The sequence below is a fragment of the Lolium perenne genome, chromosome 5, assembly GCF_019359855.2.
Source record: "Lolium perenne isolate Kyuss_39 chromosome 5, Kyuss_2.0, whole genome shotgun sequence".
Classification (NCBI taxonomy): domain Eukaryota; kingdom Viridiplantae; phylum Streptophyta; class Magnoliopsida; order Poales; family Poaceae; genus Lolium; species Lolium perenne.
The window spans coordinates 47,124,311-47,151,467 of NC_067248.2; positions in this window are offsets into that span (position 1 = coordinate 47,124,311).

A 27,157-nucleotide genomic window follows, 5' to 3' on the forward strand; every position below is an offset into this window, starting at 1 on the left:
TCGTCGTGGATCTCATATGCTTTATCATGATCAAGCAGGACCACCATATATTCGGCCACCTCGGACGAATCATGGGTGGATCGGCTCCATGAGCCGATTCACAGGACAACCTGAGAGCCGATCGAGGCTCGTATTTAACGTGTACGTGTGTGCCCTGCAGGAAACTAAGCGAGGCATCATCCACACCTTCCTGACCAGGTATAGGTCAGGTGGCACGCCCTTGCAACCCGCATCGGCGCGCGACCAGGAGGCTTTGCGGGCCGTCGCTCTGAGGGACTGGGGCCAGCCGCAGCCCTAGTCGTTCCCGGCTCTACGGTGTTGACCAGTCACTGCCCGCCGGTGGGTTTCTGACGTCAACAGTGGCCCAATCCTTTTTAGCACAAAGGACAAGCCGGTTTGTTTACTTATAATGACCAAACGTTCCTGAGGACACATGGGGATTTTAGTCTAGTGCTTTCGCTACATACAGCTGATTAATCTTCATTGTTTTGATAAGTGTTGTGTGGGTGAACCTATGCTAATGCACCGCCCTTCCTAGGACTAATACATACTTGTGATTATACCCCTTGCAAGCATCCGCAACTACAAGAAAGTAATTAAGATAAATCTAACCACAGCCTTAAACTCTGAGATCCTGCGATCCCTCCTGCATCGATATACTAACGGGGGCTTAGGTTTCTGTCACTCCGGCAACCCCGCAATTAGCAACCGAATACAAGATGCACTCCCCTAGGCCCATAAATGGTGAAGTGTCGTGTAGTCGACGTTCACACGACACCACTAGAAGAATGACACCACAACTTAAATATCATAACATTGAATATTACTCAACCATAATTCACTACTAGCATTTAGACTTCACCCATGTCCTCAAGAACTAAACGAACTACTCACGAGACATCATATGGAATACAATCAGAGGTGATATGATGATGAATAACAATCTGAACATAAACCTTGGTTCAATGGTTTCACTCAATAGCATCTACAACAAGTATAGAATAACACCGGGAGAGTTTCCCCTATCAAACAATCAAGATTTAACCCGAATTGCTACAGCGATGACGAGGTGCAGCGGTGGTGATGGCGGTGTAGATGGTGGAGATGATGATGATGATGATGGAGATGATGTCCCGCTCGATGACGATGGCGATGGCGTCGATTTCCCCCTCCGGGAGGGAATTTCCCCGGCGGATTCCTGCCCGCCGGAGAGCTCTTTTCTCTCTGGTGTTCTCCGCCCCGCAGAGGCGGCTGTAACCCTTCGTGAGGATCCCTCTGTGGCTTAGGTTTTCGGGACGAAGGAGTACGCGAAGAAAAGGAGGCGAAAAGGGTCGTGGGCCCCCCAGAGCATAGGGTGGCGCGGCCAGGGCCTGGGCCGCGCCGCCCTATGGTCTGGGCCCACAGTGGCCCCTCTCTTCTTCCCCTTCTGGCTACCTCCGTCATTTGGAAAAATAGGAATTTACGTGAAATTCCCTTCCACAGTTGATCTTCCGAAATATTGTGTTCTGACGGTGCTTTTTCTAGCAGAATCCTGGCTCCGGTGCTTGATCCTCCAATGATGATGAAACATGCAAAATAGATGAAATAACATAAGTATTGTGCCCCAATATGAAATATATCAATGAATAACAGCAAATTATGATACAAAATAGTGATGCAAATTGGACGTATCAACTCCCCCCAAGCTTAGACCTCGCTTGTCCCCAAGCGAAACTGAGCTCGATAAACAAGACCACATGTTTATGGAGTGAAGAGTCGATAAATAAAATACGGACAAGAAGCATCATATTCATTCACACAAGACATTCTAGTAAGCAACTTCCTCATATAACTCATCTTGAAATAAGTAAAGAGAAATCACAAGTAAAGGTGCATAAGAAATCATAATTGGTGATGGCAAACTTTGTTCTTGGTCAGAGAACTACTAACGGATTGTACTTCTAAGCAAAGCTTTCATATTAGAATTTATAGCTGAGCCTTCATATTTAAGCATAACAATCTCTTCATAATCATTGATAACTTCAAAGTCATATTCATTCAGATAAAATTGGTACTAAACAAGAAAGTATAAAAGACATGATCAACTGAATCATAGCATAAATGATTGGTTCACAACAACTCAATTGCTTGCTTGAGATAGAGGGAAATAGGTTTACTGACTCAACATAAAAGTAAAAGACAGGCCCTTCGCAGAGGGAAGCAGGGATTAAATCATGTGCTAGAGCTTTTCAAGTTTTGAAATCATATAAAGAGCATAAAAGTAAGATTTTGAGCGGTGTTTGTTGTTGTCAACGAATGGTAGCGGGTACTCTAACCCCCTTGCCAAACGAACCTTCAAAGAGCGGCTCCCATGAGGGACGGTATCTCTACCAGCAAGGTAGATCATCCCCCTTCTCTTTTGTTTACACATGTATTTTAGTTTTATTATGTGTGACACTCCCCCCAACCTTGGCTTTATCAATCCATGGCTAACCGAATCCTCGGGTGCCTTCCAACATTCACATACCATGGAGGAGTGTCTATTGCAAAATTAAGTTGCTTACTGATAAGTCAGAGCAAAACATGTGAAGAGAATTATTAATGAAAGTTATTAATTGGGGCTGGGAACCCCGTTGCCAGCTCTTATTGCAAAATTATTGGATAAGCGGATGTGCCGCTAGTCCATTGGTGAAAGTCCGCCCAACAAGATTGAAAGATAAAACACCACATACTTCCTCATGAGCTATAAAACATTGACACAAATAAGGAGTAGTATAGTTTGAATAATTTAAAGGTAGCACATGAAGTATTTACTTGGAATGGCAGAAAATACCATGTAGTAGGTAGGTATGGTGGACACAAATGGCATAGGTTTGGTCTAAGGTTATGGATGTATGAGAAGCATTCCCTCTCGATACAGGTCTTTGGCTAGCAAGGTTTGATAGCAAGCATAAAGGTTGAGGGAAACAAACAAATATACATATGATAGAAACAATCATGCATCTTTCTCATAAGTACAAGCAATTTTAACTCTAGAATACTAAGCATAGAGATAATAGAGTAATGTATCTAAGTGTATTTCTCTCTTCTATTAAACATCAAGATGTTGTTGCTATTGACCAATGCTAAGTTTGCCAAAACCAAATAGATTTACTTGATGCTCCCAAAGTGATATCAATACTCATGTCAAGAGTAATCATATAATGGAGATTGCAAACTAAAATAAGGTGCGCAAAAAGTAAATGATAAGACTTCTCATTAATATTCCATAACGATAACTCACACCAACGGATACATAGATAACTAACTAAGAGAGATACTTCCACATTGCATACTATTCCATATGATAACTTCCCTACTCATGATATGACACTACTTGATAGTAAAAGATAAAGGTGGTGGTGATGTGATACCGCGGCACTCCCCCAAGCTTGGAACAAACCAAGGGGATGCCAATACCGATGATGAATTACTCCTTCGGTGATGGTGGTGATGAATTCCTGACAAGCTTCTCAATAAGCTCTTGGAGCTCGTCAATCCTGTATATGAGATTGCGAATCATCTCTGAATTGTGCTCGACGCGGTTAAGGAGTCTGTCCGACGGTGAGTCCCAACTCTTGGAGTTATTTCCCCACTCTTCAGCCTCAGGCTCCTTCTCTCCTGCAGTGTCAGAACGATTTATATCCCAATTACTTGGCAACACTACCTTGGGGGTCCTTTCAGTTTGACGATCGTAGATTAGATTGCGGTAAGGGTTGTAATGGCTCGGATAAGATGTCCTTGGAGCCAAGTAGTGACGTGGAACCGCTCCTCCGGTGGCGATTCGTGCACTCCTCTTGATGTTGGATGGACTTGATATCACTCCAATACTTGCGACGGTGGCTTGTTGGCGTTCCTGCGGAGCTTCCTCCACTTCTTCCTCCTCTCTTGCATCTTCTTTCTTCAGCTCCGGGTCTTGAATATTTTCCTTCAAAGGTTCCTTGTCCTTGTTGTTGGAGACCATGGTGCATCTAGATCAAAACAAATCTGGCAGAAAACAGCTCGAAACAAAACACGACGAGAAAACGATATTACGGACCTCCAGGGGTCCGGGGGATTATATAGCAAATATTTTTACGACAAAAGGAAGATTCCAGGTCGAAAACGAGTCGGAAAGGGGCAACGAGGCGGCCAGACCATAGGTCGGCGCGGCCAGGGTGGGGCCCGCGCCGGCCTATGGTGGCACGCCCTCGCGCGTCTTTTCCACTCCGTTTCGATTCCGTAATTTTTCATATTTTCCAAAAACAGCAGAAATAATGTTCGGAAAGGTTTATTACCTATACTGTTACCTATTCAAAGTCCAGTTCTGGCGGACTGTCAATTTGTCCTTTGATGAAAGCCTCCGGTGTTTCCACTTGAATAATATCAACATCAACATTATAAGAATCGCCCGAGATATAATGCTTGAGTCTTTGTCCATTCACCACTTGTGTGGCATTGCCTTGGAGAGAGCTAATTTTAATTGCTCCTGAACGATACACCTCCTCAACAACATATGGTCCTTCCCACTTCGAGAGTAATTTCCCTGCAAAGAATCTGAGACGAGACCGATACAATAGAACTTGATCTCCAACATTAAATTCTCTTTTGATGATCCTTCTATCATGCCACTTCTTAACTTTTTCTTTAAAGAGTTTAGCATTTTCATAAGCTTCACTTCTCCATTCATCTAGAGAACTTAATTGCAACAACCTCTTATTACCGGCTAATTTAGGATCTTTATTTAATTCTCTAACAGCCCAATAAGCTTTGTGCTCTAGTTCTAAAGGTAAATGACAAGCTTTTCCATAAACCATTTTATAAGGTGACATTCCCATAGGATTTTTATAAGCAGTTCTATAAGCCCATAATGCTTCTTTCAATTTGCTAGGCCAATTCTTTCTAGATTTATTAACAGTCTTACCTAAAATAGCTTTAATCTCTCTATTTGATAATTCTACTTGACCGCTAGTTTGAGGGTGATAAGCAGAAGCAATTCTATGATTAATACCATACTTAGCAAGAGTTTTTCTAAAACCTCCATGAATGAAATGAGAACCTCCATCAGTCATAATATATCTAGGTACTCCAAATCTAGGAAATATAATATCCACAAGCATTTTTATAGAGGTCTCACCATCAGCACTTTTTGTAGGTATAGCTTCTACCCATTTAGTAACATAATCAACAGCGACAAGTATATGAGTGTTACCGTCTGAAGAAGGGAAAGGTCCCATGAAGTCGAATCCCCAACAATCGAATGGTTCAATAACAAGAGTATAATTCATAGGCATTTCATTGCGTCTGGAGATATTACCAACTCTTTGACATTCATCACAAGATAAGATAAACTTCCTTGCATCTTTGAAGAGTGTTGGCCAATAAAAACCTGATTGTAGAACCTTTTGCGCGGTTCTATCTCCAGCGTGATGTCCTCCATAAACACTACCATGACATTTATTCAATATCTCTTGTTGTTCATATTCAGGAACACATCTTCGCATAATACCATCCACTCCTTCTTTATATAAGTGTGGGTCATCCCAAAAATAATGCCTCAAGTCATAAAAGAATTTCCTCCGTTGCTGAGCTGAAAAGGTTGGAGGCAAATACTACGAAACAATAAAGTTAGCATAATCTGCATACCAAGGGCTCTCTCGCGAGCTCACCTTTATTACAGCCAATTGTTCATTTGGAAAACTATCATTAACAGGAACAGGATCATAAGCAATATTTTCCAATCTAGACAAATTATCAGCAACAGGATTATCAGCACCTTTCCTATCTATAATATGTAAATCAAATTCTTGCAACAGAAGTACCCATCTAATAAGCCTTGGCTTAGCATCTTTCTTTGTCATAAGGTATCTAATTGCAGCATGATCAGTATGAATTGTAACTTTTGAATCAACAATATAGGGTCTAAACTTATCACAAGCAAAGACTACAGCTAACAATTCTTTTTCAGTTGTAGCATAATTTCTTTGAGCAGCATCAAGAGTCTTACTAGCATAATGAATAACATTTAACTTTTTATCTACCCGCTTTCCAAGAACAGCGCCTACAGCAAAATCACTAGCATCACACATAATTTCAAAAGGCAAATTCCAATCAGGAGGTTCGACTACAGGAGCAGTTGTTAAGGCTTTCTTTAGAGTTTCAAAAGCTTCCTTACAATCATCATCAAAAACAAAAGGTACATCTTTTTGAAGAAGATTAGTAAGAGGCTTTGAAATTTTAGAGAAATCTTTAATAAATCTCCTATAAAACCCAGCATGACCAAGAACACTACGAATACCTTTAACATCCCTCGGATAGGGCATCTTCTCAATTGCTTCAACTTTAGCTCTATCAACTTCAATACCTCTCTCAGAAATTTTATGTCCCAATACAATTCCTTCATTAACCATAAAGTGGCATTTCTCCCAATTAAGAACAAGGTTAGTTTCTTCACATCTCTGCAAAACTTTATCGAGGTTTCGCAGGCAATTATCAAAAGAATTCCCATAGACAGAAAAATCATCCATGAACACCTCTACAATACTTTCGCAAAAACCATGAAAAATAGCAGACATGCATCTTTGAAAAGTAGCAGGAGCATTACATAAACCAAAAGGCATACGCCTATAAGCATAAGTTCCATAAGGACAAGTAAAAGTGGTTTTCTCTTGATCTTTAGCTTTAACAGCAATTTGTGAAAACCCAGAATAACCATCAAGAAAGCAAAAATGAGTATTTTTAGACAACCTCTCTAACATTTGATCAATAAAGGGTAAAGGGTAATGATCTTTCTTAGTAACTTTATTAACTTTTCGAAAATCAATGCACATTCTATAACCTACAACTATTCTTTGAGGAATAAGCTCATCATTATCATTAGGCACAACAGTCATTCCTCCTTTCTTAGGAACACAATGAACAGGACTAACCCATCTACTATCAGCAATAGGATATATAATACCAGCTTCAAGGAGTTTTAATACCTCGTTTCTTACCACTTCCTTCATCTTCGGAATTAGACGACGTTGATGTTCAACAACAGGCTTTGCATCATCTTCCATATTAATAGCATGTTGGCAAATAGAAGGAGAAATCCCTTTCAAATCATCAAGAGTATAGCCAATAGCTCCTCGGTGTTTCTTCAATATTTCCAATAACCTTTCTTCCTCAATCTCTGAAAGCTTAGAACTAATAATAACAGGATATATTTTCTTATCATCAATATGAGCATATTTAAGATTATCAGGTAAAGGCTTTAAATCAAAAACAGGATCTTCCTTTGGTGGCGGTGTTGTACCCAAATCTTCCACCGGTAAATCATGCTTGAGAATAGGTTGGCGACGAAAAATTTCCTCAAGCTCATCTCTTTCTTTCCTAAAAGCTTCACTTTCACTATTCTCCAGATGTTGCTGCAAAGGGTTATTAGGAACAAGAACAATAGATGCACACTGCTCCATTTTAAAATCATTACTAGGCAAGTCAACTTTATAAGGAGTTTTGGTAAATTTAGAAAAGTTAAATTCATAAGGTTCACCAGCAAATCTAGTCAAAATTTTCTCTTTCTTACAATCTATAATAGCTCCACAAGTATTTAGAAAAGGTCTACCAAAAATGATAGGACAATGATCACTAGCAGCAGAACCAAGTACCAAAAAGTCAGCAGGATATTTAATCTTACCACATAGAACTTCCACATCTCGAACAATACCAATCGGAGAAATAGTTTCTCTATTAGCCAAATGAATAACCACATCAATATCTTCAAGTTCACAAGAACCAATTTCGTGCATAATCTCCGTGTAAAGTTCATAAGGAATAGCACTAACACTTGCACCAATATCACATAAACCATAATAGCAATGATCACCAATTCTAACAGATAGCATAGGAACACTAACTTGTTTGGATTTATTAGGATGTGAAACAATATTAGAAGCATCTTCACAGAAAATAATATGACCATCCTCCACATTTTCAGTCACAAGATCTTTAACTATAGCAACATCAGGTTCAATTTTAATTTGTTCTTCAGGTTCTTTAGGTTTCTTTTCACTTTTATTAACCGCACTAGATATGACAGAGTACCCCTTCATTTTAGCAGGGAAAGGAGTTTTTTCAATATAAGCTTCAGGAATAACATTATCAACAGTTTCAACCACTACACATTTGTTTACAGATGAATCAATTTTATCTTTATACGGTTCATGATACTTATCAAAATTCTTATTAGGCAGTTCATAATGAGAGGCAAAAGCTCTATAAAGATTTGCAACAACTTGGGAATCAAGACCATATGTAGCACTCATATTACGAAATTTATCAGTATCCATAAAAGCTTCAATGCATTTATAATCATAAATTATACCTGATTCTCTATCTTTATCATTCTCCCATCCTTCAGTATTTTCTTGGATCCGATCAAGAAGGTCCCTTTTAAACTCTTCTTTGTTGCGTGTAAATGATCCAGAACAAGAAGTATCCAGCAAGGTCTTGTCTTGAAAAGAAAGTCTTGCATAGAAATTATCAATTATAACATTACCAGGAAGCTCATGAATGGGGCATTTGAGCATTAAAGACTTCAACCTCCCCCAAGCTTGGGCAATACTTTCTCCATCATGAGGCCAGAAATTATATATGCGGTTCCGATCTTTGTGAATTTCACTTGGAGGATAAAATTTGGAATAGAATAAAGGCACAATGTCCTCCCAATCGATAGAATCACCATTCTTCAGCAATTTATACCAATGCGCCGCTTTACCAGATAGCGATATAGTGAATAGTTTCTTTCTAACTTCATTCATAGAAATACCTGCACATTTGAATAACCCGCATAATTCATGCAAAAACAATAAATGATCACCAGGATGGACAGTTCCATCCCCTTCATAGCGGTTATCCATAACACGTTCAATAATTTTCATAGGTATTTTATATGGTACTACTTCCTCACCTGGCGCTTCATCCACTACCGTTGCAGTAGTAGTAGATTTCCCAAATAGAAATTGAAGAGAAGATCTCTCCATAATGATTTATAGCAGCAGGCAGAAATAAAATCAGCACAAACAGTAAATTTCCTTACCAATTCCGCTTACCAATAGCGCTTCACTCCCCGGCAACGGCGCCAGAAAATAGTCTTGATGACCCACAAGTATAGGGGGTGTATCGTAGTATCTTCGATAAGTAAGAATGTCGATCCCAACGAGGAGCAGAAGGTGTTGGCAGCAGTTTCGATGGAGGATTCACTGTAAATGCTCACAGACAAGTATTCAGGGGGTTTTGATATTGCAGATAAATAAAGTACAAGTAAATAAAATGCGAGAGAAATAATTGCAGCGAGTGGCCCAATCCTTTTTAGCACAAAGGACAAGCCGGTTTGTTTACTTATAATGACCAAACGTTCCTGAGGACACATGGGGATTTTAGTCTAGTGCTTTCGCTACATACAGCTGATTAATCTTCATTGTTTTGATAAGTGTTGTGTGGGTGAACCTATGCTAATGCACCGCCCTTCCTAGGACTAATACATACTTGTGATTATACCCCTTGCAAGCATCCGCAACTACAAGAAAGTAATTAAGATAAATCTAACCACAGCCTTAAACTCTGAGATCCTGCGATCCCTCCTGCATCGATATACTAACGGGGGCTTAGGTTTCTGTCACTCCGGCAACCCCGCAATTAGCAACCGAATACAAGATGCACTCCCCTAGGCCCATAAATGGTGAAGTGTCGTGTAGTCGACGTTCACACGACACCACTAGAAGAATGACACCACAACTTAAATATCATAACATTGAATATTACTCAACCATAATTCACTACTAGCATTTAGACTTCACCCATGTCCTCAAGAACTAAACGAACTACTCACGAGACATCATATGGAATACAATCAGAGGTGATATGATGATGAATAACAATCTGAACATAAACCTTGGTTCAATGGTTTCACTCAATAGCATCTACAACAAGTATAGAATAACACCGGGAGAGTTTCCCCTATCAAACAATCAAGATTTAACCCGAATTGCTACAGCGATGACGAGGTGCAGCGGTGGTGATGGCGGTGTAGATGGTGGAGATGATGATGATGATGATGGAGATGATGTCCCGCTCGATGACGATGGCGATGGCGTCGATTTCCCCCTCCGGGAGGGAATTTCCCCGGCGGATTCCTGCCCGCCGGAGAGCTCTTTTCTCTCTGGTGTTCTCCGCCCCGCAGAGGCGGCTGTAACCCTTCGTGAGGATCCCTCTGTGGCTTAGGTTTTCGGGACGAAGGAGTACGCGAAGAAAAGGAGGCGAAAAGGGTCGTGGGCCCCCCAGAGCATAGGGTGGCGCGGCCAGGGCCTGGGCCGCGCCGCCCTATGGTCCTGGGCCCTGATGGCCTCTCTTCTTCCCCTTCTGGCTACCTCCGTCATTTGGAAAAATAGGAATTTACGTGAAATTCCCTTCCACAGTTGATCTTCCGAAATATTGTGTTCTGACGGTGCTTTTTCTAGCAGAATCCTGGCTCCGGTGCTTGATCCTCCAATGATGATGAAACATGCAAAATAGATGAAATAACATAAGTATTGTGCCCCAATATGAAATATATCAATGAATAACAGCAAATTATGATACAAAATAGTGATGCAAATTGGACGTATCAGTATGGTCTTCCGGCCTACAGTAAGTTCTACATTCAGAACACCTTTCGCTTCTGACGCCTGGCCGTTGAAGTCGCTTAATGTGATGTTGGTCTTGATCAGATCGTCGCTGGAATGTCCCAAACGACGTAGCATGGAATACGGCATTATGTTGACTGCCGCTCCGGTATCAACCAACATCTTGCTGACAGGCTGCCCGTTGATGTAACCCCTCAAGTATAGGGCTTTCAGATGCCTGTAGCTTCTATCTCGTGGCTTTTCAAAGACAACCGGTCGTGGACCGCAGTCGAATTGAGCCACTGAAACTTCCTCGTCGCTTGGAGCGCGAAACTCCGACGGGAGTATGAATACCATGTTCGTATCAGCCGATGTCTCTGCATCGGCACCAGCCGATGCCTGTGCATCGGCTTTCGCCTGTTTTGGGCGCCATACTTTCTTTGGCGGGCGCGCCTTCGTCTCCACTGTTTGCTGAATTTTCACGGCCAGATCGGGCCGTGCTCTTCTCAACGTATACAGGTACTGTGCCTCGGCTTCTTCCAGGTTTCGGAGCCGTTGCACCCTACGCTTCTGAGAATGGCTGAGTCCATCAGGGCACCACCTTGGTCGGTGATACCTATCTTCTTCTCCATCTGACTCCTCAAAGTCTTCTTCTTGAGATGACTCAGCTCGTTTACTCTGATGTGGGAGAGGTCCTAGACGCTCGAACACTGAAACTTCGTTTGTCCTTCTCCTTCGCTGTTTGCACTCTGGGCAGTTCTCGATTGTTGGCAATCGGCTCATTCCTGAGTCCCAGCAATGTTTGAAGAAGGGACAATTCCAGTGCTTATCCACGTTGTCTTGCTCCCTTGACCTCCCTCCAGCGTGACGTTCGTACCCGTCGTTGTTCCTGTCGTTTTGACGATACCTCCTGTTTGCATCAAACCGACGATATCCTCCATCGTCGTCGTCGTAGCGGCGACGTCGGTCATATTGCTGCTCATATTTGTTGAGGAGATGCGCGGATAATGGGCGCTGATACCGTATGCTTCTCACCTCCTCCTCGGTTAGGTACCGTCTATCATCGTCTTGGGGCCGGTCGCGTGGAACGGCCTCCTCTTTATCTTTGCCACGAGAGTGGCTGCTCTCTACTTTGTCCACGCCATGGCGGATCACAAACCCTGCCATATTGACATCGAAAGAGAACCCTGGCTCTCTTATGGAGTGGCTTAGGTCCACCATGTTGACGTCCGGAAACGGACGCATGTCTACCTTCATGGCAAACTGTCCGAAAGTTAATCGGCCTGATTCTATCGCCATCTGAATTTGTGCGCGCAACACTTTGCAGTCGTTGGTGGCGTGCGTGAACGTATGATGCCATTTGCAGTATGGCCTTTTGTTCATCTCCTGCGCCGTAGGGATCTTGTGGCCTTCGGGTAGCTTCAACTGTTTCTCTTTCAGTAGCAGATCGAAGATCTGCTCAGTCTTGGTCACGTCAAAGTCCAACCCTCTTGGAGGCCCTGGTGGGTTCACCCATTTGCAGGACACAGGTACTGGCGTCCGAGTCCCCTCGGCTACTGCAACTTCCTGATCTTCCGCAGAATCTTCATCCTCATCAGCGTTGACCAGGGTTATCGCGCGTTTGAACTTGTCCTGGTACAGTTCTGGATGGCGATGTTCATATAAGCTCAGTCTATTGACCAGGTGCGTCAACGAGTTGTACTCAACCTAGAACGTCAGGTCCTTAAACGGCGCTGCAAGGCCTGCCACGGCCAGCTCGACTGCCTCTTTCTCGGTTAGGTGAGCCGAATAGCATCGGTTCTTAACAGTTCTGAAACGTTGGATGTACTCAGAGACTGTCTCTCCTCGCTTCTGCCGAACCTGTGCTAGTTCGGCAATACCAGCTTCAGTGGCTTCTGAATGGTATTGGGTGTGGAACAGCTCCTCCAGCTGCTTCCATGATTGCACTGAATTTGGCGGCAGCGAGGTGTACCATCCAAACGCTGGACCGGTGAGGGACTGCGAGAAGAACCTCACCCGTAGCTGATCCGATACTGAAACCATGCCCAGCTGGGCCAGGTATCGGCTCACGTGCTCGATGGAGCTTGACCCTTCTGACCCACTGAATTTGTTGAAGTCCGGAAGCCGGTACTTAGGCGGTAGTGGGATCAGGTCGAACTCATTGGGGTACGGCTTGGAATAGCCGATTATCTTTTTCTTCGGCAAGATGCCGAACTGATCTCTCAGGACTGCGCTGATCTGATCTGCGGTGGAGGTAGTGGCAGCTGAGCTTTCCTGGACTGGTGCAGTGGTATACTTGGCTAACCACGCTTGTTTCTCAGCTTCTGCTCCTAAACTCCCCGCTGCTGCAGTCGTTCTTCCTGCCGGAACAATTGCTCCTGCTCCGGCAATCCCTCCTGGTGGGGCCTGGATCGCCTGCGTCCATCTGTTGCAGTCCGGCACATACGTGCACACGTATCCGTGTGGGATTTCCTTGGGCGGGTCATGCAAGAACTGATAGTCGCCCGGGTCACCCCCAACTTTGTAGACGACGTATGCCGGTGAGCCTTGTGGCTGTGGAGCCGCCGTTGCGTACGGCAGAGGTGGCCTGGTGTGGAGTTGCATCTCTCCCTGGTGAGTCCCTAGAACAGGTCCTGAAGGGGAGTATCGACGCTCCATGATCTCTTGCACCACACGGAGCGCAACGCGCTCCAAAGTGTTCACCAGGCTCTCAGAGTGCCGATGCAGTGAATGGGCCACCATGTAGTTGATCTCCTGTCGCAGGGCTCTGGTACGTTCCTCTGAAGGGAGAGATAGATCCAACCCATCGAGGATGCCTTGTGGTGCGAATCCTTTGAACCTGACGCCGTGCGACCGGGTCTTCTCAAAGGAGCCGATGAGTTCGGCCTCCAGGATGGCCTTCAGGTCATCGTACTTCTTCTTGTGTTCCGTGGGGAGATCCTTGTACGTAATCGGTTCCTCCGCCATCTCAGATGCCGATGTTGACATGGATGTCGCAGAAAGTGGGTCCCACCGGGCGTGCCAGAATGTGTTACCCTCCAAAACCCCCCGACGGGCGTTGGTTAAGCAACACGAAGAGCCGGGAAGCTCCCAGGGCCGCTTAGTGGATCCCTGGCACCTCGCGTCGTCCCGCAAATCTTCTGGCCAACGTCCTGGCGGTTGCTAGGGCGTGCCACCTGACCTAGACCCGATCAGGAGGGTGTTAGTGCTTCGATTTGTTCCTGCATGGTAGACACGTACACATTAAATACGAGCCCTATTGGCTCTCAGGTTTCCCTGTGGATCGGCTCAAGGAGCCGATCGCCCCATGTTTCACGTTGGATTTACAATGGCATGGGGATCCTGCTTGATCAAGACAAAGCTAAAACGATCCACGATAGCTTAGGGTTTTCACCGCATAATCGGAACGTCCTACGTGCGATCGGGCCTAGCAGCTACGAGAGATGATGCAAACTACCCCTACAAGAGGCCTAAAAACCAACATAACGTTGATCCCCGGAACATCCCTCGCAGAGACGGTAAACATCATCTAACGCACTACCGGATCCTCCGACCCCAGCATAAGGCCTAACTATGCAGATATTAAACTAATCCTTGCGGAGCAAGGAGCAACTATAACGGATCGGATCTACTAAGTAACGAACAAGCAAGATGCTGCCCTTACGTCTGGGTAGACGTAAGGGCAGCTAGGTGTCGAGGGACGGCATTGCCACGCAGATATGCACGTGAAAGCATCAATGCTAGCCCCTAAACACCTAAGGATAAATAGTACTGCTCGCCATCAACAAGGCTTCAGCACGAGCAGTACAAGGTTAACGAATAAACGTGTACTGCCTAGATCGCTAGATGCGATCTAGGCAGCATGGTGCTTACCCGGGAGAAACCCTCGAAGAAAGGGGTGGCGATGCGCCTGATTTGTGTTGGTTGAACGATGATTGTCCTCCTTTTCCGATAACCCTAGATACATATTTATAGTCCAAGGGACTTCCTAATTGAGGCGTGCACCTAACCGTGCACGGGCCGGACTCTATCTCTTTAATCTAAATACAACACGATCTACTAATTTACAGATACATGGGCAACTTAGCCCAAACTCTCAGCGCAAGGCCGCTTCGGAGATGCTCCCCGTGTACGTCCTTCAAGCCCATCTTCCCTTACGGCCCATCTCCTGATTTGGCCAAAATCGGGTGGTAACACGTGTGAACGTCGACTACACGATACTTCACCATTTATGGGCCTAGGGGAGTGCATCTTGTATTCGGTTGCTGATTGCGGGGTTGCCGGAGTGACAGAAACCTGAGCCCCCGTTGGTATATCGATGCAAGAGGGATCGCAGGATCTCAGAGTTTAAGGTTGTGGTTAGATTTATCTTAATTACTTTCTTGTAGTTGCGGATGCTTGCAAGGGGTATAATCACAAGTATGTATTAGTCCTAGGAAGGGCGGTGCATTAGCATAGGTTCACCCACACAACACTTATCAAAACAATGAAGATTAATTAGCTGTATGAAGCGAAAGCACTAGACTAAAATCCTCGTGTGTCCTCAAGAACGTTTGGTCATTATAAGTAAACAAACCGGCTTCTCCTTTGTGCTAAAAAGGATTGGGCCACTCGCTGCAATTATTTCTCTTGCACTTTACTTACTCGTACTTTATTCATCTGTTACATCAAAACCCCTTGAATACTTGTCTGTGAGCATTTACAGTGAATCCTTCATCGAAACTGCTTGTCAACACCTTCTGCTCCTCGTTGGGATCGACATTCTTACTTATCGAAGATACTACGATACACCCCCTATACTTGTGGATCATCAAGACTATTTTCTGGCGCCGTTGCCGGGGAGTGAAGCGCTATTGGTAAGTGGAATTGGTAAGGAAAACCTTTACTGTTTGTGCTGATTTTATTTCTGCTTGCTGCTATAAGTCATTATGGAGAGATCTTCTCTTCAATTTCTATTTGGGAGATCTACTACTACTGCAACGGTAGTGGATGAAGCGCCAGGTGAGGAAGTGATACCATATAAAATACCTATGAAAATTATTGAACGTGTTATGGATAACCGCTATGAAGGGGATGGAACTGTTCATCCTGGTGATCATTTACTGTTTTTGCATGAATTATGCGGGTTATTCAAATGTGCAGGTATTGCTATGAATGAAGTTAGAAAGAAACTATTCTCTATATCGCTGTCTGGTAAAGCGGCACACTGGTATAAATTGCTGAAGAATGGTGATTCTCTTGATTGGGAAGACATTGTGCCTTTATTTTATTCCAAATTTTATCCTCCAAGTGAAATTCACAAAGATCGGAACCGCATATATAATTTCTGGCCTCATGATGGAGAAAGTATTGCCCAAGCTTGGGGGAGATTGAAGTCTTTAATGCTCAAATGCCCCATTCATGAGCTTCCTGGTAATGTTATTATTGATAATTTCTATGCAAGACTTTCTTTTCAAGACAAGACCTTGCTGGATACTTCTTGTTCTGGATCATTTACACGCAACAAAGAAGACCTTCTTGATCGGATCCAAGAAAATACTGAAGGTTGGGAGAATGACAAGGATAGAGAATCAGGTATAATTTATGATTATAAATGCATTGAAGCTTTTATGGATACTGATAAATTTCGTAATATGAGTGCTACATATGGTCTTGATTCCCAAGTTGTTGCAAATCTTTATAAAGCTTTTGCCTCTCATTATGAATTGCCTAAGAAGAATTTTGATAATTATCATGAACCGTATAAAGATAAAATTGATTCATCTGTAAACAAATGTGTAGTGATTGAAACTGTTGATCATGTTATTCCTGAAGCTTATATTGAAAAAACTCCTTTTCCTGCTAAAATGAAAGAGTACTCTGTCATATCTATTGCGGTTAATAAAAGTGAAAAGAAACCTATAGAACCCGAAGAACAAATTAAAGTTGAACCTGCTGTTGCAATAGTTAAAGATCTTGTGACTGAAAATGTGGAGGATGGTCATATTATTTTCTGTGAAGATGCTTCTAATATTGTTTCACATCCTAATAAACCCAAACAAGTTAGTGTTCCTATGCTATCTGTTAGAATTGGTGATCATTGCTATTATGGTTTATGTGATATTGGTGCAAGTGTTAGTGCTATTCCTTATGAGCTTTACACGGAGATTATGCACGAGATTGATTCCTGTGAACTTGAAGATATTGATGTGGTTATTCAGCTGGCTAATAGAGAAACTATTTCTCCAATTGGTATTGTTCGAGATGTGGAAGTTCTATGTGATAAGATTAAATATCCTGCTGACTTTTTGGTACTTGGTTCTGCTGCTAGTGATTATTGTCCTATCATTTTTGGTAGACCTTTTCTAAATACTTGTGGAGCTATTATAGATTGCAAGAAAGAGAAAAATTTGACTAAATTTGCTGGTGAATCTTATGAGTTTAACTTCTCTAAATTTACCAAAACTCCTTATAAAGCTGATTTGCCTAGTAATGATTTTAAAATGGAGCAGTGTGCATCTATTGTTCTTGTTCCTAATAATCCTTTGCAGCAACATTTGGAGAATAGCGAGAGTGAAGTTTTTAGGAAAGAAAGAGATGAGCTTGAGGAAATTTTTCTTCGACAACCTATTCTCAAGCATGATTTACCGGTGGAAGATTTGGGTACAACACCGCCACCAAAGGAAGATCCTGTTTTTGATTTAAAGCCTTTACCTGATAATCTTAAATATGCTCATATTGATGATAAGAAAATATATCCTGTTATTATTAGTTCTAAGCTTTCAGAGATTGAGGAAGAAAGGTTATTGGAAATATTGAAGAAACACCGAGGAGCTATTGGCTATACTCTTGATGATTTGAAGGGGATTTCTCCCTCTATTTGCCAACATGCTATCAATATGGAAGATGATGCAAAGCCCGTTGTTGGACATCAACGTCGTCTAATTCCGAAGATGAAGGAGGTGGTAAGGAATGAGGTATTAAAACTTCTTGAAGCTGGTATCATATATCCTATTGCTGATAGTAGATGGGTTAGTCATGTGCATTGTGTTCCTAAAAAAGGAGGAATGACTGTTGTGCCTAATGATAATGATGAGCTCATCCCTCAAAGAGTAGTTGTAGGGTATAGAATGTGCATTGATTTTCGAAAAGTTAATAAAGTTACTAAGAAAGATCACTACCCTTTACCATTTATTGATCAAATGCTAGAAAGGTTGTCTAAAAATACTCACTTTTGTTTTCTTGATGGTTATTCTGGGTTTTCACAAATTGCTGTTAAAGCTAAAGATCAAGAGAAAACCACGTTCACTTGTCCTTATGGAACTTATGCTTATAGGCGTATGCCTTTTGGTTTATGTAATGCTCCTGCTACTTTTCAAAGATGCATGTCTGCTATTTTTCATGGCTTTTGCGAGAGTATTGTAGAGGTGTTCATGGATGATTTTTCTGTCTATGGGAATTCTTTTGATAATTGCTTGCGAAACCTTGATAAATTTTTGCAGAGATGTGAAGAAACTAACCTTGTTCTTAATTGGGAGAAATGCCACTTTATGGTTAATGAAGGAATTGTATTGGGACATAAAATTTCTGAGAGAGGTATTGAAGTTGATAGAGCTAAAGTTTAAGCAATTGAGAAGATGCCCTATCCGAGGGATGTTAAAGGTATTCGTAGTGTTCTTGGTCATGCTGGGTTTTATAGGAGATTTATTAAAGATTTCTCCAAGATTTCAAAGCCTCTTACTAATCTTCTTCAAAAAGATGTACCTTTTGTTTTTGATGATGATTGTAAGGAAGCTTTTGAAACTCTAAAAAAAGCCTTAACAACTGCTCCTGTAGTTGAACCTCATGATTGGAATTTGCCTTTTGAAATTATGTGTGATGCTAGTGATTTTGCTGTAGGCGCTGTCCTTGGACAGCGAGTAGATAAAAAATTAAATGTTATTCATTATGCTAGTAAGACTCTTGATGCTGCTCAAAGAAATTATGCTACAACTGAAAAGGAATTGTTAGCTGTAGTCTTTGCTTGTGACAAGTTTAGACCCTATATTGTTGATTCAAAAGTCACGATTCATACTGATCATGCTGCAATTAGATACCTTATGACAAAGAAAGATGCTAAGCCGAGGCTTATTAGATGGGTACTTCTTTTGCAAGAATTTGATTTACATATTATAGACAGGAAAGGTGCTGATAATCCTGTTGCTGATAATTTGTCTAGATTGGAAAATATTGCTTATGATCTTGTTCCTGTTAATGATAGTTTTCCAAATGAACAATTGGCTGTAATAAAGGTGAGCTCGCGAGAGAGCCCTTGGTATGCTGATTATGCTAACTTTATTGTTTCGAAGTATTTGCCTCCAACCTTTTCAGCTCAGCAAAGGAGGAAATTCTTTTATGACTTGAGGCATTATTTTTGGGATGACCCACACTTATATAAAGAAGGAGTAGATGGTATTATGCGAAGATGTGTTCCTGAATATGAGCAACAAGAGATATTGAGTAAATGTCATGGTAGTGTTTATGGAGGACATCACGCTGGAGATAGAACCGCGCAAAAGGTTCTACAATCGGGTTTTATTGGCCAACACTTTTCAAAGATGCAAGTAAGTTTATCTTATCTTGTGATGAATGTCAAAGAGTTGGTAATATCTCTAGACGCAATGAAATGCCTATGAATTATACTCTTGTTATTGAACCATTCGATTGTTGGGGATTCGACTTCATGGGTCCTTTCCCTTCTTCAGAAGGTAACACTCATATACTTGTCGCTGTTGATTATGTTACCAAATGGGTAGAAGCTATACCCACAAAAAATGCTGATGGTGAGACCTCTTTAAAAATGCTTTTAGATATTATTTTTCCTAGATTCAGAGTACCTAGATATATTATGACTGATGGAGGTTCTCATTTTATTCATGGAGGTTTTAGAAAAACTCTTGCTAAGTATGGATTAATCATAGAATTGCTTCCGCTTATCACCCTCAAACTAGTGGTCAAGTAGAATTATCAAATAGAGAGATTAAATCTATTTTGGGAAAGACCGTTAATAAATCTAGAAAGAATTGGGCTAGTAAATTGAAGGAAGCACTATGGGCTTATAGAACTGCTTATAAAAATCCCATGGGTATGTCACCGTATAAAATGGTTTATGGAAAAGCTTGCCATTTACCTTTAGAACTAGAGCACAAAGCTTATTGGGCTGTTAGAGAACTAAATAAAGATCCGAAACTAGCCGGTAATAAGAGGTTGCTGCAATTAAGTTCTCTAGATGAATGGAGAAGTGAAGCTTATGAAAATGCTAAACTCTTTAAAGAAAAAGTTAAGAAATGGCATGATAGAAGGATCATCAAAAGAGAGTTTAATATTGGGGATAAAGTCCTATTGTATCGGTCTCGTCTCAGATTCTTTGCAGGGAAATTACTCTCGAAATGGGAAGGACCATATGTTGTTGAGGAGGTGTATCGTTCAGGAGCAATTAAAATTAGCTCTCTCCAAGGCAATGCTACGCAAGTGGTGAATGGACAAAGACTCAAGCATTATATCTCGGGTGATTCTTATAATGTTGACGTTGATATTATTCAAGTGGAAACACCAGAGGCTTTCATCAAAGGACAAATTGACAGTCCGCCAGAACTCGACTTTGAATAGGTAACAGTACAGGTAATGAAAGTCCACGTTTAGCTTTCCGAACAATATTTCTGCTGTTTTTGGAAAATATGAAAAATTACGGGATCGAAACGGAGTGGAAAAGACGCGCGAGGGCCCGTCACCATAGGCCGGCGCGGGCCCCACCCTGGCCGCGCCGCCCTATGGGGACAGCCCCTCGGCGTCCCGTTTCCACTCGTTTTCGGCCTGGAACCTTCCTTTTGTTGTAAAAATATTTGCTATATAATCCCCCGGACCCCTGGAGGTCCGTATATCGTTTTCTCGTCGTGTTTTGTTTCGAGCTGTTTTCTGCCAGGATCTACTTCGGATCTAGATCCACCATGTCTTCGTCGGGAACTCAGAGGGACAGCTTCTTCGAGGACGTCGTCAACCCGTACATGAACGAGCTGAAGATGCACCCCAAAGAATTGCTGCTCGTAAATGGAGAGTTGCAGATCAAAGATGTCCAGGGTCCTAAAGGAGAAGGGAGCTTGGAAGACAGGATGGAGAAACTGGAACAGGAGGTCTTCAACTACAAGAAGATGGCTGAGCGTGAAGTGGACATCTTTCACAAGATTGTGTCTGAACTCATTGATGGACACAAGAGGGAGACTGCAAAGTTGTGGGACGATATCTTCTCACTTCACGACACCACCAACAAACTCCAAGCTCAACTCTATGATGTTCATAATCAAAACTGTGAGTATGAAAACAGGTTTAAGCGCATAAGTCATGCTGCTAGTTTCAGGTTTCCGGAGACCAAGATGTCTTTTGTTGATGGAGAGCCTCTTCCATGGAAGTCTGATGATGGCAAGGATTCTCCATCATCACCGAAGGAGTAATTCATCATCGGTATTGGCATCCCCTTGGTTTGTTCCAGGCTTGGGGAGTGCCGCGGTATCACATCATCACTACCTTTATCTTTTACTATCAAGTAGTGTCATATCATGAGTAGGGAAGTTATCATATGGAATAGTTTGCAATGTGGAAGTATCTTTCTTAGTTGGTTATCTATGTATCCGTTGGTGTGAGTTATCGTTATGGAATATTAATGAGAAGTCTTATCATTTACTTTTTGCACACCTTATTTTAGTTTGCAATCTCCATTATATGATTACTCTTGACAATAGTATTGATATCACTTTGGGAGCATCAAGTAAATCTATTTGGTTTTGGCAAACTTAGCATTGGTCAATAGCAACAACACCCTGATGTTTAAATAGAAGAGAGAAATACACTTAGATATATTACTCTATTATCTCTATGCTAATGAGTTTAGTATTCTGAAGTTAAAATTGCTTGTGCTTATGAGAAAGATGCATGATTGTTCTATCATATGTATATTTGTTTGTTTCCCTCAACCTTTATGCTTGCTATCAAACCTTGCTAGCCAAAAACCTGTATTGAGAGGGAATGCTTCTCATACATCCATAACCTTAGACCAAACCTATGCCAATTGTGTCCACCATACCTACCTACTACATGGTATTTTCTGCCATTCCAAGTAAATACTTCATGTGCTACCTTTAAATAATTCAAACTATACTACTCCTTATTTGTGTCAATGTTTTATAGCTCATGAGGAAGTATGTGGTGTTTATTCTTTCAATCTTGTTGGGCGGACTTTCACCAATGGACTAGTGGCACATCCGCTTATCCAATAATTTTGCAATAAGAGCTGGCAACGGGGTTCCCAGCCCCAATTAATAACTTTCATTAATAATTCTCTTCACATGTTTTGCCCTGATTTATCAGTAAGCAACTTAATTTTGCAATAGACACTCCTCCATGGTATGTGAATGTTGGAAGGCACCCGAGGATTCGGTTAGCCATGGATTGAGAAAGCCAAGGTTGGGGGGAGTGTCATCCATAATAAAACTAAAATACATGTGTAAACAAAAGAGAAGGGGGATGATCTACCTTGCTGGTAGAGATGCCGTCCCTCATGGGAGCCGCTCTTGGAAGGTTCGTTTGGCAAGGGGGTTAGAGTGCCCGCTACCATTAGTTGACAACAACAAACACCTCTCAAAATCTTACTTTTATGCTCTTTATATATGATTTCAAAACTTAAAAAGCTCTAGAACATGATTTAATCCCTGCTTCCCTCTACGAAGGGCCTATCTTTTACTTTTATGTTGAGTCAGTAAACCTATTTCCCTCTATCTCAAGCAAGCAATTGAGTTGTTGTGAACCAACCATTTATGCTATGATTCAGTTAATCATGTCTTTTATACTTTCTTGTTTAGTACAAATTTTATCTGAATGAATATGACTTTGAAGTTATCAATGATTATGAGGAGATTGTTATGATTGAATATGAAAGCCCTGCTATATAAGTTCTAATATGAAAGCCTTGCTTATTAAATAAGAGCAATCCGTTAGTAGTTCTCTGACCAAGAACAAAGTTTGCCATAACCGTTTATGATTTCCTATGCACCTTTACTTGTGATTTCTCTTTACTTATTTCAAGTTGAGTTATATGAAGAGAATGTTTACTAGAATGTCTTGTGTGAATCAATATGATGCTTCTTGTCCGTATTTTATTTATCGACTCTTCACTCCATAAACATGTGGTCTTGTTTATCGAGCTCAGTTTCGCTTGGGGACAAGCGAGGTCTAAGCTTGGGGGGAGTTGATACGTGATGACCCACAAGTATAGGGGGTGTATCGTAGTATCTTCGATAAGTAAGAATGTAGAGTCATAAAAATATAGAGTCTTGAAAGATGAACTGATACTTTTTTGATGAAGAAGGGAATGCCTTGGGCATCCCCAATATTTGATGCTTGCACCTCTTGGATATTTATTGGGTTGACATGGACATCCCAAAGATTGAGCTTTTGTCCATACTTCATCTCATCATATCATTCTTCTCTCCCTACACTTGAAAACTTCCTTCATACAAAACTTCACACAATTTTCATTAGCAGCATTAGTGCAATCAAAATAATAAATCCACTTTGGTTCAGTTCTAACACAAGTCAAATACCCATTAAAACATTAGCTACTGTAGCAACTTCTTTTAAAATCTTTCTCTCTCAAAAGAACTCAAAAGGAAAAAAGATTAAAAGGCAAATGCAAATAGTGGCAGAAATCTGTCAAAACAGAACAACAGGTAAAGATCAATTTTTTAGAATATCCTCTGTTGCTCAAATAGAAAAGTTCAAAACTAACGAAAGTTAGATAATAACCCTGTACATATGCTAAAAAAAATCAGATCAATCCGATATTATGGCTGAGAATACGGAATTTTTTGGTGTCAACACAAAATCTGTTTCAGGACAGCAACTTCCCCAAATCTGACCTTCTTCCTATTAGAGGCTATCCTTGGCACAAAAAAAATAAAAAGCATAAGGAGAGGTTATTACATAGGTAACAACTTCCAAGACTCAACAAAAGAAAAATTACAGAAATAAAACATGGGTTATCTCCCAAGAGTGCTTTTCTTTAACGCCTTTCAACTAGGCGCAGAAAGCTTGAATCAAGTATTTTCAAGTGAAGAAGCATCAACATCATTAATGGAAGGAGCCTTACGTCTAACTTTCTTACCTTTACTCTTTCTCTTAGGGAAAGAATGAGAACTACCTGGTGAGGAAGTGAAAGTCATGATGCCTTTCGCCACATCTATTTTTACTCCCAGGCAATGTTAAGGAAATCGGTAATCGTTAACTGCTCGGCTGGCTTGGGTGTAGCGATTAATCGGAATTCGAACGATTAACTGATTTAATCGGTCGGCTATTAATCGGTGCAACCTACATAAATTAGCACTTAAAACAATTTATATAATAAAAATAATAGTATATGAGCCTCTATATGTCTCTCCCTACTTCTCTAAAGCCTAAAATCCTAGAAAAATATTGTAAATCTACTTTATTGGGGAGGGGTAGCGCCTATATTAGCAATATGCATTGAAAATATTGTAACTTTTTTGACCAAGTGTGGTAGTTAATCGGGAAAATACCTAGTAATCGGACTTTCGGACTAATTAATCGGGCTAAAGGATTAACACAAGAGATTAATGGTAATCGACACGGTCAAGCCCCTAGTAGCGATTAATCGGCCTAGTAATCGTTGAATCGGCCTAGTTTTTGAACAGTGCTCCCAGGAGTTTTAGGAGAGATCGTCCAAGTGTGATTTGTCCCTTTCCTACACATTCAATGACAAGATAATCAGTAGATATCATTCTTCCTAGGATTCTTGTCTACACTCCTTCAGCTACTCCAATGGGTAATATAATGGCGTTATTAGTAAGAGATATTCCTTCTCCACCCTCAGAAAGTCCCCAAAGACTTAAAGACTCATAATATCTTTAGGCATAAGACAAAACTCAGACATAATATAACAACGAGCATAAAAAGTTTCACCATTTATATCAACTTTTACTGTAGGTAGCCAACTTGAGGGTTCAAAATTTATTGAACCATAATCATAATTTTCATGAAGCAGATTATAACATTCTTTTAAACAAGTTGTACTTGTCTCAAGAGTATTCAATCTAGCATAAAAGCTCACAAGGGATGAATCAAATTAACTAGGTGAGCTATATGTTGCAATCAACTTTTTTATGGCATTAAAAGCTTGATCTCCATCACAATGAAGGAAATCTCCTCCTATTATAGTGTCCAAAGCATATCTATAACAAAGAATAAGACCAAAGTAAAAGCTACTAAGAAGCAGGCCTAGAGTCATTTTAGGTTTACTTTTATCATAAGAATTATTAATTCTAGACCAAGCTTCTTTAAAACTCTCCCCACTCCCTTGTTTGAAAGTGAAGATCATTTCCTCAGGTGACATGGTAACATGACTAGACATAGAAGCAACTTAAAGTAGGAACTAATTTTTGTGTGTTTTTGATAAAATTAAGCAAACAAGACAAAGTAAAATAAACTAAGCAAAACAATAACAAAATAAAGAGATTGGAGATGAGAGACTCCCCATGCAGAAATCCTCTTTCTCCCCGGCAACGGTGCCAGAAAAGAGCTTGATGTTGTGCAGAGCACGCAGTTGGGAAACCCCAAGAGGTAGGTATGATGAGCACAGCAGCAGTTTTCTCTCAGTAAGAAACCAAGGTTTAATCGACCAGTAGGAGAAAGAAATCACTTCTGAAGGTGTTGCTGGCTGACTTTGGCAGTGCACACTACCGGTGTCAGCAACAACATGGAACCTGCACACAACACAACCAAAATATTTTGCCCCAACTTAAAGTGAGGTTGTCAATCTCACTGGTTTTGCTGAAAACAAAGTGTTAGACGTATAGTGTGGAAAGAGATGCTTGTTTGCAGTGAAATAAAGAGAACAGTACTTGTAGTTGCCGTGGAAGTTGGCAATCTAACGAAACAGAACATGTATTTGCAGTGTAAAAGAAAGGACCGGGGTCCACAGTTCACTAGAGGTGTCTCTCCATAAAGATAAATAACATGCTGGGTAAACAAATTACAGCTGGCAATTGACAGAATAAAGACTATAAATGACAAGATGATTACTATGAAATTCATTTGGGCATTACAACAAGATTCATAGACCGTAATCCAACTGCATGCCTAATAATCCACATTCAGGTTAAGTTGCAAGCAACAGATTAATGCATTAAGTAAAGTGTGTATAGTAAATAATAGAATTATCCTTGGATAAAGCATTGTTGTTTTCTCCCTAGTAGCAACAGCACATCTACAACCTTAGAAGTTATTGTCACTCTCCCAGATTACTAGAGGCATGAACCCAGTATCGAGCATAAATACTCCCTCTTGGAGTCACAAGCACATACTTGGCCAGAGCATCTACTAGCAACGAAGAGCATGCAAGATCACAAATAACATATAAACAATCTATAGTCAATCTCAACCATAGTATTCAATATTCATTGGAACCCAGCAAACATAACATGTAGCATTACATAAAGATGATCTTGATCATGATAGGCAGCTCACAAGATCTAAACAAGAAGCATAATGAGGAGAAGACAGCCATCTAGCTACTGCTATGGACCCGTAGTCCAGAGATGAACTACTCACGCATCATTTCGGAGGCGGACATGGCGATGTAGAGGCCTCCGGTGATGATCTCCCTCTCTAGCAGGATGCCGGGAAGAGCTTCAGAACCCTCCCGAGCTAGGGTCGACGATGGCGGCGGCGACGAAACTTTTCGTGGATGGAGGCTCGGGTGTTTATGTTTTTCCCGAACAGATGAATATATAGGCAGAAGGGCGAGGTCGGTGGGCGCCCGAGAGGCCCACACCATACCTAGGCACGGCCAGGGGTGGGCCGCGCCTAGGGGTGGTGTGGCCACCTCCTGGCTCTTCTCCGTCTGCCCTCTGGACTCTGTCTTCGTGATAGTAAAATAGGAACTTCGGCTTTCGTTTCGTCCAGTTTCGAGAATATTTCCTGTACAACTTTTCTGAAATACAAAAACAACAAAAAACAGGAACTGACACTGTGGTATCTTTTCAATAGGTTCGTTCTACAAAATGCATAAAAATGCCACAAAGTGTAAACAAAACATATAGAAATTGGTGTGAAACAAGCATGGAGCATCAAAAATTGTAGATATGTTTGCAACGTATCACCCCACCGTTATTCGGGGAATCTAAGATGGGTTGACAGCACGGGGGGCGGGGTTGGAGCTTCTCCGAAACCGCGCTTAGGAAAATCGAAAGAGAAGCACTCATAAAAATGCATGCATTTTCGCGGGTGTTGATGCCATTTTCTTCTTGCTAGAAGAAGTGGGTTACATCTGGGAGGTACCCTAGTGTTGTCTCGTGATGTTTTTTGATGACGGAAATCCGTCTTTGCATGAGCATGGTGGGTGCTGATACCGAGCTAGCATTTCAGTTAGGGACCCTTGAAGATGCAGACCTTGTACATCGTTTCTACGATTTTATACAAGACATGCACCTTCA